Here is a 14,534-nt window from a genome sequence, read left to right as displayed (position 1 = left end):
ATTCATTTATTATATATAAGTACACTGTAGCTGTCTTCAGAGACACCAGAAGAGGGCATCGGATCTCTTTACAGATGGTTGTGAGCCACCATGTGGTTGCTGGGAATTGAACTCAGGACCTCAGGAAGAGCAGTCGGTGCTCTTAACCGCTGAGCCATCTCTCCAGCCCGAAGCATTGTGTTTAAACCTTATTTATTTATTTATTTATTTATTTGTGTGTGTGTGTGTGTGTGTGTGTGTGTGTGTGTGTGTGTGCGAGTGCCCATGGAGGCCTGAAGAGGGCATCAGATCCTAAGAAGTTATAGACGATTGTGTGCCACCCACAACACCCACAATCTGGGTGTTGGGATCTGAACCCAGGTCCTCTGGGCAAACAATCCCTCCGGATCCTTTGAAATACTTTAAAACAAAACTTTAGCACTGGAAGCGATGGAAGGTGGTGTGTTGGTAAAAAGTGGGAGTGTGTAACTTCCAGAACTGGATTCTAGGGATGGCTGTTCACATATGCATTGTATAAACACACACACACACACACACCCCACTGGCCCTGGAATATCTGAGTAAGAATGAGGGATGCATTTGTGCTGATATCCTGGGCTCTGGTATCATATTGGTCCCACACACTGTTATCATTGGGAAAGACAGGAGTTTCCTGTTCTTCTGTATACCTTGGTATTGGGGAGTCAAAACCTGTGTCCTACGCATGCTGGGTAAGTGCTCTACTGCCACGACACAGTCCAGCTTTCTATTTATTGGTTCTCTGAGACTGGGTCTCACTATGTACCTCTGACTGGCCTGGAACTCGGATGTATTTACATGCCTCTGCTCCTTGAGTGCTGGGATTAAAAGCGTGTACAACTTTTTTATTTTTATTTATTAATTCATTATATATTAATGCACTGTAGCTGTCTTCAGACACACCAGAAGAGGGCATCAGATGTCATTACAGAGGGTTGTGAGACACCATGTGGTTGCTGGGATTTGAACTCAGGACCTCTGGAAGAGCAGTCAGTGCTCATAACCACTGAGCCATCTCTCCAGCCCAATTTTTTTTTTATTTTTAAGTATGAGAATGTACAACTATCTAATTTTTTAAAATGTTTTTTGAGGCAAGGTCTGGTGTAACCCAGTCCCTGACTTCTGATCTTCCTGCCTTTATCTCCCAGGTGCTGCATTTATAGGTGTGTGCCACCATGGCTAATTTTGTCAGTGCAAGGGATTGAACCGGTGGCTCTGTGTGTGTTAGGCAAATACTCTATCGGCTGAGCTGTACGCCCAGCCCCACAGTAATATTTTTAAATGGAAAAACAAAAAGAGGAAGCTTGGCTGGGGTTTGGTTCAGTGGTTTGTGAAAGGCCCTAAGTTCTGTCCCTAATGCTGCTTAAAAGAATTTTTAAAAATTTTTAATTTAATTTAATTTATTTATTTATTTTGCAAGATTGAGAGATCTGTCCTTATGGGTTTATAATCTCTAATGTATCCTGGCTTCTTCTTCCTGGTTCTGAAGAATCTGGCTTGCTGTCCTGTTTTTCCCCAGGGAAGAAACTGCTGACTAGCCAGCAAAGGGCCAGCAAATTCATTTCCTCATTTTCCCATCCCTGTCACCTCAGCGGTTGTTATTTTATTTTTCTGCAGAACTAGAAGGGATGTCTGAAAGAGGGAAGAGTATCCTGGCTTCCTGACCCTACCTCCCAGTTCATTCTCTCCACTCCTCCCTCTCCACAGTGGTCCCTAAGGGTCACATCCTGCACTGTGCTGTAGGAGTAACCACGCTAGCAAAGCAGCAGCCCAGATGTTTCCTGTCCCCACACCTGTCCCCTCTGTCTCCTCGACTATGGCCCCACAGAGACTGTTTTCTGAAACCACCTGCCAGGGAAGGCACTGACTAAGGAAAGCCTAGTAGCAGAGGATACCCTGCAGGCCTCTCCTGACACTCCAGCCAGTGTCACCCTGCTCCCCACTGAGTTTGTGTTGACCAGCCAAACGTAAAGTAGTCAGCTCAGCGACCAGGAGCTGTCCACAGTAGTGGCAGGGGACAGCCACACTCCCAGGCAGTGAGTGACTAAAGGGCTGAGAGTAAAAACCTTGACCTTTTCAGGGTCCCCCTCTAGCATATAATCTCATCTTTCGCTTGGCTTCTCTGGAATTGCCCATCTCGGTTCTGCCCTGTGGCAGGTTTGGAAGCTTCTGTTGGCTGAAGGAAGCAGATGCTGCCCCAGGCTGGGCCGGGCTCCCTAGCAAGGGTAGGGAGGGTACGGGCAAGGGAAACAGCTTCTCTTCTTCCCCTCCCAGAATACTCATGAGGAGGGGGCATCGGGGACTTGGGTTTCTCAGCTCAGCCCTGAAACTATTTCCTTTCATTACAGAATTTGCTTGGGGAAATGGGAGAGAATCGTTTACCTTTCTTTGTAGGGTTCAGAACACAGTCTCTCAAGAGGAAGGTCCCTGAGGCCTCGTTTGAGGGATTCTCTCGTCTCCCCTCTCTCACCCTTTCTGCTGAGACAAGCTTCACACACCAGACTTTCTCCCCTCCCTCAAGGTGGGTCATAGACGCTGAGGCCCTTTCCCCGAAGCCAGCCCTCTGAACTCTAAATTCCTCTTTCTGTATAAGAGTTGGCCATGAGGGGTTGGGGGTTTAGCTCAGTGGTAGAGCGCTTGCCTAGCAAGCACAAGGACCTGGGTTCGGTCCCCAGCTCCGAAAAAAAAAAAAAAAAGAAAAAGAAAAAAAAAAAGAGTTGGCCATGAAGGGAATTTTGTCAAGATCACACACACACACACACACACACACACACACACACACACACACACACACACACACACACCACACGTTCTCTCTCCAGCAGAGTTCCACCCTACAATTCACAGCCTTGCCCGGTCCTCCTCAGTGTCACTCCGTCATGCCATTAGTATGACTGTGGTACTGTTCCTTCTTCAACTCCACACAAACATGGAGAGTTTCCCCTGGGTCTTTGGGTCTTCAATCTGAAGGTTCGAATGTCACCTAAAGCTTTGATTATATAAATCTGTTTTCCTTCACTGAGGTGCCTTTTGTTTTAACGAAGGGTGAGGACAGGAGACTGAGAATGCACTGTCTCAGGACGCTGACATGAGTGGGTCTCAGTAGGATAAATGGCCTGGGTAGCTGGGTGGGCTGCAATGGCCAATATGGAAAGGGGAGGTCAAATGTTGGGGTTCTTCACATCAGCCCGCTCTACCCTTGACCCTTAGAAGAGGCCTCGGAAACAAAGGCATCAAATAAAGTCACTAGGAGGAAATCCCTGGAAACAATTAGGTTGATAGTTTTCAACTCAAGGTAGTTTGTCTCTTGGGGCACATTTGTATGTCTGGAGACTTTTTTTTTATTATACCATGGGGAAGGGGTGTTGTTAGCATGTATTGAGTGAAGGTCAAACATGCTGCTAAAACATCCTTCAGCACACAGAATTGACCCCCAGCAGATAGTCAAGTTTGGGAAGCTCTGATCTAGATAAACCAATACTTCTGAGGTTTCAGTTCTGAATGTCTCTCTCTCTTTCCAAGAAGAGGAATGAGTCAGGCTAGATTTCTCGAGCATTTGGGAAGCTGAGGCAGGAAGGAGAATTAAGACTTTGGTATTTGGGGTTGGGGATTTAGCTCAGTGGTAGAGTGCTTGCCTAGCAAGCACAAGGCCCTGGGTTCGGTCCCCAGCTCCGAAAAAAAAGAAAAGAAAAGGGTTCGGTCCCCAGCTCCGAAAAAAAAGAGCCAAAAAAAAAAAAAAAAAAAGAAAAAAAGAAAAAAAGAAAAGAAAAGAAAAAAGAGTTTGGTATTCTGCAAGCTCTACAGGAAGCCAGAGAGGTATGTAAGATTGTACCGGTGGGCTATCTCATGTGTAGCCTGCTCCACAAGACTCAGGCAGACTCAGCCAGGGTCCAGCAGAAGAGAAGAGCTTCTGGGATTCTCACAGGAGCCATCTGCTCCTCCAATCCCCACCTCCAGCACCTGAGAGTGAGGACCAGGTGCTCATAACAACGTGTTCCTTATCAAACTAACTAGGGGATACTAGTTATCTGCCACGCCCACCTGCTTACCACCCATGGTCCCCAAACAGGAAGATCTGACCTGCCAAGAGAAGACTGGCAGGCCTGGCTTGTACCCTTTCCTTGATTCTAGGACCTTTCAACAAAGGCCCCTCTCTGGATCACTCCACATGCATAAAGACACACAGAAGCACCTTGTTTACCAGGCGGTTCTCAGGATGAGAACAAACAGACAAACAGTACGGAAGGCAAGGCTTGCAGGGGGCCCACAGAGGGAAGGCACACTGAGCAGAAGGCTGTATGAGTCCCAGCTGGCACTCCCTTTGCTTATTCACCTCGATGACGCCATCCTTCCACCCTTAGAGAAAACAGTCAGAGATAATTTCCCTGTGCAACAGGAATGGATGGCACGGTGGTTCAGCTGCTGCGCCTTCTGCTCAGGGTCATTATCCCCTCATGCTCCAGAGAAAAACCTTCTGCAGACCTTCGCAAGGTGTTTCATGCGTGTTCCTCACAGCAACAAAAACTGGGGCCCACGAAAGCTAAGGATCTCACTGAGGCCCTAGCTGGTTAGTGGAGAAGCAAAATTCAAACCCAAGCCCTTAATTTTTCTTCTAGATGCTACTACAGCAACATTCTTTTCCTTTAGCTCTCGATCACCTGGCGCTTCTGCCAGAAGCTATTCTGGGACACACGTGAAGGGAACCAAATTGCAATTGATCCCAGTTGACTTTAGTCAATAAATATTTTCCCAGTGTTGGGGTATCAGGCTGGATGTGATGTGGGTGGGGAGCACATTGTTTAACCTTTCCTAGATTCCAGTTTCTTCCTCTGTTAAGGACAGTCGTGTTACCTTGTTCAATGAAACTGTATGTGTGCTGTATGCCACTCCTGAATATGATCACCTAATGGTATCTGTCCAGTTGTCTTTCTAGACTGGGGAAAATAATCTAAGCAAGGCCTGACTCTGTAGGAAGTCTAACAGCAGGCGGGATTCTTGGTGAGTCAGTGCATATGTGCATGCACACAGAGGTACAGGTGGGTGGGCCTGTGCACACACATATGGAACCCACAGTAAGATATCTTATTTTTTTTTCTTTCTTTCTTTTTTTTTTTTTTTTTTTTTTTTTCGAAAAACAAGTTGTGTAGCCCTGGCTCTCCTGGAACTTGCTCTGTAGACCAGGCTGGCCTTGAACTCAGAGATCTGCCTGCCTCTGCCTTCTGAGCGCTGGTGGTGCACCAGGTGACATCGCGTTTCTCCTGTTGCTCTCAGCTTTATTGCCATGAGATGGGGTTGCAGTGAACCAGAAGTTTACTCTTTGGTGAGGTTGGCCATCAGCAGTCGAGCTCACCAGATCCATCTGCCTCTGAGATCCAGTGCTGGGGCTAGAGGTATGTTCAGTTTATTTTGTTTTTTTTCATTTTGTTTTATGTATGGGCCCAAACTTAGGTCTTTGTGCTTGCAAAGCAAATGCTCCTACCTATGCAGCAATCTTCTCGGCCCCCTCTTTTTCTATTTTTCTATTTTTTCTATTTTTTCTATTTTTTGGAGCTGGGGACCGAACCCAGGGCCTTGCGGTTGCTAGGCAAGCGCTCTACCACTGAGCTAAATCCCCAACCCAGTTCTCTCCTTTTTTAAAAAAGATTTATTTATTTATTATATGCAAGTACCCTGTAGCTGTCTTCAGTCATACCAGAAGAGGACATCAGATCTCATTACAGATGGTTGTGAGCCACCATGTGGTTGCTGGGATTTGAACTCAGGACCTCTGGAAAAGCAGTTGGTGCTCCTAACCCCTGAGCCATCTCTCCAGCCCCAGTCCTCTCCTGTTGCCTTATGAATTTCATGTGGAATTGAACTAGGTGGTCAGACCTGACAGCAAGCAGCTTTATCCACTGAGATAGCTTGCCAGCTGTTTTGGGTGTTTTGTTTTTTTCTTGTTTTTTTGTTTTTGTTTTTGTTTTTGTTTTTTGCTTGCTGAGGACAAACTCAACAACAACCTTGCTGCTATTAGACTTCCCACAGATTCAGGCCTTGTTTGGATTATTCAGGAGTGGCCCACAGCGCACATACAGTTTCATGGAACAAGGTAACATGGCTGTCCTTAAAGACTCTCATTCTGTAGTCCAGGCTAACCTAGAAATCACTGTACAACACATACTGCCCTCAAACGTATAGCTTCTGCCTCAGCCTCTGGGGTAGTGGGGTTACAATTACAAGCCAGCCACCGTGCCCACTTAGCAGACAGAATTCTTGAGTCACAGGATAAAAGGTGTGTAGTGGGGCCACGGAGGAAAAATAGTTCACTTCTGTCCCTGGTGATGCCAACAGGGGAATGAAATATCCAGGAAAGAAGAAACTAATTCCTTCCAGGCCAGAGAGATGTCTCCATGGGTAAAGGCACTTGATGTGTAAGCCTGAAGACCTGAGGTCAATCCTCAGAACTCATGGAAAGTGGGAGGAGAGAGCCAACTCATAAAGTTGTCCTCTGGCCTCTACGTGTGTGGTGCACATGCACGTGCACGAAGACACACACAGACACACACAGACACACACACATACACACACATACACACACACACAGACACACACACATACACACAGACACACACATACACACACATACACACACAGACACACACACAGACACACACACAGACACACACACACATACACACACACACACACACACACACACGCACGCACTATTTACCAGGAATGGTAAGCGAGGATGCAGTGGTAAGAGATTTCACTGGTGCTGTTAACCAAGCCATCGGCCTCGTGACACCATAACTGCCTGTGACTGTAATCTCACTCTAAAGGCAGTGGGGGTGGGGAAGAGAAACCGGAGGAAGATGGGGGAGGAAGCAATGAAACTTAGTTCAGCTGATCCTTGGGTATATTGGAAATGGCCATCAGAATCAACAGGAGGGCTTGTTTAACTTGAACTTCTAGGTCCTATGCCCAGTTTGGGATTTAGCAGGTCAAGGCGGTACCGAGGACTTTACAGTTCAGACAAGTTCCCAGCAAAGACTGAGGCTACTAGCCAGGGCCGTGTTTGGAGAAGCCCTGATATAAAGTACTTTTATGGGCAGCCAGAGTATCAATTTGCAGAGTCCTTCCTTAAACCTGTACTCTCCAACTGCTGTGCTCTGCCTCTGGGGTTAGAAAAGGGAGATGAATATTCTTAAATTCCAAACTTCATCCCGAACTGGGCGTGGTGGCACATACCCCAAATTCTAGCACTGGGGAGGCTGAGGCAACTTGGGCTACTGTCTCAAAAACAAACAAGACATTAAAACCCGAGAATCAGTTCTACAAGAACTGGGCAGAGCTAAGCCTGGAGGAAGAACACTATTCCTAGTTTTCAGGGGTTTCCCCCCCCCCCCCAGTACTTCTCTTAATGGGAACAAAAATACAGTTCTCACGACCTTAAACGCTGACACTTGTCCAAAATGTCTAGTGAGGGGAAGCATGTGTCATGCACATTAACGGAACTCAGTGATAGCAACTGAGCAGAGAAAACTGAAAATTTGACCAAAGCCAAAATGAACAGCCAGATAACACAAGAGGAACTTAGGACTCCTGGGAGTTTTCTATGTAAAAAACTGAAGCGATGCTCCCATGATAACAGGTTCCTGACCAACTGAGTATTTATACAGGCTGACCACTGCCCAACAGACATAAATTACACTCTTTACTATCTGTTGAAACTGGGTCTTTGTTCCCTGCAGATTGAAGAACTCGTGGGGGAGGAAGGCGTCCATCTTGTAGCTTGTTCCTGGGTTCAGCAGCCAAAATATCATTAGTTATAAAGGGGCTCATGACTAGGCCCTGGAAAGAACATTTCCAGCGTGGCTTTAACATTTGAGAGCATGGGACATCACATTTTATCAGCCAAGTGGTTCTGCTGGGGATGGTGAGTCTGCTTTTGTGCCTTCCTTTCTGCTTAAATTCCAAATGCAAAGCACGCCAAAATAGGTTTGTTTCACAAACCAAAATATGTGGCATTTTTCTCCATTGCTGGAGATGGAAGCCATGACCCCATTCAACACAATGACCGATAAGCTCTAGGCCCTAACCTTGAGCGAGTATTTCTCATCTGTTTTGCAGGCCCATATTAAGATTTCTCTAATTTGAATAGGTCATATAACTAGGAATACAGTTTGGAATCACTGGGAAAAAAAATTCCCTTTTCCTACAGGAAACTGAAAAGATGGACATCAATAATTCTGTGTACTGGGCTGGAGAGATGGCTCAGCGGTTAAGAGCACTGACTGCTCTTCCAGAGGTCCTGAGCTCAATTCCCAGCAACCACATGGTGGCTCTCAACCATCTGTAATGGGATCTCTTCTGGTGTGTCTGAAGACAGCTACAGTGTACTCATATACATAAAATAAATAATCTTAAAAACAAAACACAAAAACAAAAATAAAATAAAATAAAATAAAAAGTCCTGACTAGAATACCTGGTCTCAAAAAGCAAGGTGAGGGGTTGGAGAGATGGCTCAGCGGTTAAGAGCACCGACTGCTCTTCCAAAGGTCCTGAGCTCAATTCCCAGCAACCACATGGTGGCTCACAACCATCTGTAAAGAGATCCAATGCCCTCTTCTGGTGTGTCTGAAGACAGCTACAGTGTACTCATATAGAATAAATGAATAAATCTTAAAAAAAATAATTCTGTGTACTGACACTAAGAAAAAGGACCCTGAACTCCACCTTGGTAGTACAGGTGACTTGGATGCCACTGTCACTGTCTTTCCCTGTAAAAAATCACTTATTGTTGTGGGCCCTTTAAAGGTTACCTGTCTGTAAGTATACGTTCTTACTTATAAATGACTCATTTATACTTGACAATGCTAAAAGGCTTCGGTGTGGCAGGAATGGGGCTCTAGACTCCGGGGTACCTTGCCTGGAGATAACATTGCTGCTTTTCTGTGAAGCGGGTGAGTCTGCTGTGCCAGCAACAACACTGTGCAGACACAGCCTGCTTTCCAGCCTCCCTCGGACTGCGAGGTCCTTTGAAGTGGAAAAACGGTCCCAGGCCCGACGGTCCCATTTTTTTTTTTTTTTAGGTTATTTGAAATACAACTTTATTCTGGTTCTAAACGAAAAGAACGGGAATGACGGTAACAAACAAGATTTCACCACTGAATATTGTGATGCGACTGCAGCAGTCTTATCTTTGAAATTCAGGAAGGAAACGACTCTGTTCCAAACAGCTAAATATGCAAGTCCAAAAAGATTAAAAAAAAAAAAATGAAGGTATGTTTAACTGCCACATTCACTCCGAGGCCCATTCGTCTCCTTCAGCCTCCCAATGAAGTACGCGGTCTGCTCAGCTAAATAAGGTGGCGCACGCGCTGCACCGCTGACGTCGCAGGGCAGCTGCCTATAAAACCAGACTTCTGACACAGCGCTCCAGCTTCACTTTCTTACAGGCCATCATCCTCATCCGGGAGAGCAGTCGTCTGAGACACCTCTAAATCATACTCGTACTGTGCTGCCAAAGCTGGGTCCACGACCACCTCAGGTAGGGCAAGAGCAGGCATGGCAACGCACTCCAAGTTAGGATCTCCAATGAGCTTTCTGGCAAGCCAGAGAGGAAAAAGGCTTTTCAAAGTTGTAGTTACTTTTGCCAGAAATGTCATAGCACTGAAGATTCTAATTTAGGTGGAAGACAATAGATTTTGCCTTCATTTTCCTGTCTTTAATATCCACTTTGTTGCCACACAATACAATGGGGGATGTTTTCACACATGCGTACCAGATCTCTATGCCAGTTAGATACGTTCTTGTAAGTAACTCTTGATGTTATGTCAGACATTATAATGGCACACTGGGCTTGGATGTAGCAGCCATTGCGCAGGTCCCCCGAACTTCTTCTGGCCTGCTGTGTCCCACATGTTGAACTTGATGGGCCTCTATTGGTATGGAGGATGAGGTTTGCACCTCCATGCCCAGGGTGGCTACATTCTTCTTCTCAAACTTGCCCATCAAGTGGCACTTCATGAATGTCATCTTCCCCATGCTGCTGTTGCCCACCAGGATGAGGTTGAACTGGACCTGCGGCTCTCCATGGGCGGCCATCGTGACGATCCTGCGCGAGAGAGCGGCTTCCGAAAGCGTCTCCGCGCCTGTCCAACTGAAGCTGCGGTCCCTTATAGCCTCATCGTAGAAGAGGGCAGGGGAGTTGAGGGGTGGAGAGGCTCGTGACTTGCTCAAGATCTTCCTGTAAATTGATCTTCTAACTTATCAAGACCAGCCCCAAGGCTTCTCTGAAGTCACTGGGTCAGGGTGGGACCATGTGTTGGGGTGTGGGAAATCAAACCTCTTGTGCTACACTGAGTACTCTGGGAGACTCCACTGCCCCCATACCTTCTCGTTTTCTGAGCTGCTCAGGTCAGTTTTCTGAGATAATATAATTGTCTCTATCAAGTTTTAGTTCTAAGCCATAAAATACTGGACACGTCAACGTTCAGAGACCTAAACGGCTTAGACTCATTCCTGTCAAGAACTCTGACACACTGTTGTTGTTGTGTGTGTATGCAGTTGGTGTGTTAGAATATAGTTGCCGTAATTTCTGTCAATAAAAAGTGCCTGCCAATTTTGAGGAATGGGCTTTCTAGGAACTGTTGTTTCCACTGCATTGCTAGTGTGTCCCCACTCAGGCTGAATTTTCCCAGAGCAAGTACCTACTTCAGACTGCTTAACAGTGTTGACTTCTAAAGCAGGCTGAGTAGCCCGGAGGGCAAGTACATTTTATTGCTCCATGGGAGTGGGTGGGAAGGGAATCAAGGAATACTGGGTGCCAGAGATGACAACCTGCTTTGCCGATGGCCCAACACTGACCCATTGTGCAAGGTCTAGGACAATAACCCACATTCTTGAACTAGATACTGTCTATATCCTGCATACCTAAAGCCAGACCAGCATTCACAATAGAGCTTTGGAATCTAAGTTCTGCATTGTTCCAGGTTTACAAGGAAATGCTGTTTGTCTTGCATTCGGGCCAATTGTGTGGCTCTCTTCAGGACAGCTGGCTCCCTATCCACCTCCAGGGGACTGGCTCATATCTAAATAATGTATTTGTCTCAGAAAAAATCTAAGCCTATGGAAAAGAACTGTTTGTTCACAACAAGGGAAGGAAAAAGAAATAGTGGCAAATTAGGACAGATGTAGGAGGCAGAGATAAAACACGGAGCTTGTAACTGGGATGAACCATGTAGTAGATATGACGTTAGAGTACCAATTCCCAGGTACCTAAACAGAATGTCAGGGCTGGGCCTGATGGTGCACACTTCTAATCTCAGCACCCAGGAGGCAGATCTGAGTTTAAGGCCAGCCCAGTCTACAGAGTCCAAGGCCAACTAAGGCTACACAGTGAGATGTCTCAAAAAACAAAACAAACAGAATGTCAGCTGAATCCTTGAAAATATTAAGTGTCTTACAAAAGAGCTTTGTTATGTCACCATTTTTAATTACTTTGGAGTAAAACCACAGATTTGTGTGTGTGTGTGTGTGTGTGTGTGTGTGTGTGTTTCAGTTAAATTAGTGAGCTGCAGAGTTAGGAGGCACTGTCTGCATTTAGTAAAGACCAGTGTTTCAAAATCTACTTTTGGTTAGTTGTTACGCTAAACATATTAGGCTCTTTGTGGGTAAGAATCACCTCTCACTATGTATCTAGTCCTCTAGGAATTATTTTCTCCTAAAACTTAAACCATCCTTTTTCTTGGACCAATGACTTTACTTACCCGCCCTAGTATTATGTAGAAAGGAACACATATAAACTACCTATTCCTGTCCAAGAAGAAAAAATACAACTAGACATACACAGAACACTCTACCTCAACCAACAAAACCCTTCAGTGTGTGTGTGTGTGTGTATGAGAGAGTGTGAGAGTGTAAGAGAGAGTGTGTGAGAGTGTGTGTGAGCGTGTGTGTGAAAGAGTGTGTGTGTGTGAGTGTATGTGAGAAAGTGTGAGTGTGAGAATGTGTGTGTGAGAGTGTGTGTGTGAGCGTGTGTGTGAAAGAGTGTGTGTGTGAGTGTATGTGAGAAAGTGTGAGTGTGAGAATGTGTGTGTGAGCGTGTGTGTGTGAAAGAGACGGGAGGGGGGTGGAATATGAACACAGATGTTTCCAAAGCCCAAAGGCATTGGATCCCTTGGAGCAAGAGTTACCAACAGGCAGTTATGAGAGAACTTGGGTCCTCTATAAGAGCAACGTGTTTTTAATCATTGAGCCATTTCTCCAGCTCCTTTTTTTTTTTTCTTTTTTGGAGCTGGGGACTGAACCCAGGGCCTTGCACTTGCTAGGCAAGTGCTCTACCACTGAGCTAAATCCCCAACCCCAAAGTGTGTAGCCCAGGCTGGCCGAGAACTCATGATCCTCCTGCCTCTGCTTCCTTCAGCAAATCCTACCAGCGTGCGCCACCACAACTGGCTTCTCCAGCTCTTAAAGAGCTGTCTTTCTTATGTTTGGACAGAAAAGGCATATATATGTGTACACACACACACACACACACACACACACACACACACAGCTAAAACATTATCAAACACACATGTACACACACTTCCTTGCTCTGTTCCTTAGTAAATCATCACTGCAACCTGCTCAGAGCACTAAGTCAAGGCAAACAATCATTTCCAACATTTCGTTACCATGCTTAAAGTAACTATTTGCTTTACTAGGCTGGAAACTCTGGCTACACCCTCTGGCTCCCTGTCCCCAGAATTAGCACAGCTTGCATTCCACAATATTTGTCCAGGACTTCACTATCGAAACAGGGAGCACACCCCAGAGTACAGATTTCTCTTGGCAGTGGCCCAGACAGAGCATGTCAAAATGGGTAGCTGTCCACTGGGCTGAGAGAATGGAGGGAAAGAGAAACACGCCCTATCAAGAGTAAGGAGTGGCCAGATCCACAGTCTAAAGAACAAGGCTCTGTATTTGCTGGGTGAATACTTGTCCGGACTAAAACCTTCAAAGTGAAGGGCAACTGCAAAAGTCAACACCTGTCTCCAAACAAGAGTTACCACTGAGTTTTGAAACCACAATGCCCACATTCATTTTAGGACGTTGTCTGCAACACTTCAGAATCCTAAGAGGGGGAACAGTACGAGAGAGCACGTTTAAGAATCAGGAGATCTGACTTCCCATTTAAAACCCAGATGACTACTGCTGCATGCTCCAGTGGACACACCAATCATAGTCGGTAATGCAGAAGAGACAGGCTGTGCTGAGGATCAGACACAGTATCTGAAAATGAGCAGAAGTCTGGCTGGTGAACACTGCCCTCTATTGGCAGAGGGCGACGGCTTAAAGTCAAGCTGATTGTTTTTAATACATATCCTATTTGAGACATATAGTTCTGGATGTTTAGGGACTTATGTGTAAACTGGATTGGTCTCAAACCTAGAGGTCCACTTGCCTCTCCTTCCCATGTCCTGGTGTTAAAGGCAAGTGCCATTATGCCCGGCCCTTAATAACTATCTATAGACATAATCCTGTCCTCTCATTAAATCTTTAATATATATTTTTTGGACTGATTCAAATGTCTGAGGTATATGGAAATGGCAGAGAACAGCAACAGAAGGGCTGAGGATGCAGTTTAAAGGTGGAGCTTTTACTTATGTGTAGGGCCCTAGGTTTAATTCGTAGCACTGTAGGCAGAGTGGTGGTAGGGATTGAGGGGGGAAGGCAGGGAAGTTTTAGAGTTTCTAATGATGGTAGGACACACCCATATGCCCCCTGTACACAAAGCCTTACACCGTCTTCTGATTATAGCTACAGATGGTTATTGATGAGCCAGGTGTAATGGCACAGCATCTGAAAAATGATCCAGAAAGCAGGCATGCCCTCTGTTGGCAGAGGAGGAGATGACTGCTGTGAAGTCAAGCTGACTGTTTCTTTCTTTCTTTTTTTTTTTATTATTATTTTTTTTTTTTAGATTTTTTTTATTAACTTGAGTATTTCTTATTTACATTTGGAGTGTTATTCCCTTCCCGGTTTCCGGGCAAACATCCCCCTAATCCCTCCCCCTCCCCTTCTTTATGGGTGTTCCCCTTCCCATCCTCCCCCCATTGCCACCCTCCCCCCAACAATCACGTTCACTGGGGGTTCAGTCTTAGCAGGACCAAGGGCTTCCCCTTCCACTGGTGATCTTACTAGAATATTCATTGCTACCTATGAGGTCAGAGTCCAGGGTCAGTCCATGTATAGTCCTTAGGTAGTGGCTTAGTCCCTGGAAGCTCTGGTTGCTTGGCATTGTTGTTCATAAGGGGTCTCGAGCTCCTTCAACCTCTTCGAGTTCTTTCTCTGATTCCTTCAACAGGGGTCCCGTTCTCAGTTCAGTGGTTTGCTGCTGGCATTCGCCTATGTATTTGCTGTATTCTGGCTGTGTCTCTCAGGAGCGATCTACATCCGGCTCCTGTCGGCCTGCACTTCTTTGCTTCATCCATCTTCTCTAATTGGGTGGCTGTATATGTATGGGCCACATGTGGGGCAGGCTCTG

General features: G+C 45.9%; 1 pseudogene; it reads right to left on the bottom strand.

The window, feature by feature from the left end:
• Positions 1 to 7,782: 7,782 nt before the first annotated feature.
• On the bottom strand, positions 7,783 to 14,022 carry Ran-ps4 (RAN, member RAS oncogene family, pseudogene 4; annotated as a pseudogene).
• Positions 14,023 to 14,534: the final 512 nt, after the last annotated feature.

Source organism: Rattus norvegicus, chromosome 13 (genome assembly GCF_036323735.1).
Source record: "Rattus norvegicus strain BN/NHsdMcwi chromosome 13, GRCr8, whole genome shotgun sequence".
Taxonomy (NCBI): domain Eukaryota; kingdom Metazoa; phylum Chordata; class Mammalia; order Rodentia; family Muridae; genus Rattus; species Rattus norvegicus.
The sequence above is the reverse complement of the archived record's forward strand: the minus strand, read 5'-3'. Positions and strand labels throughout refer to the sequence as shown.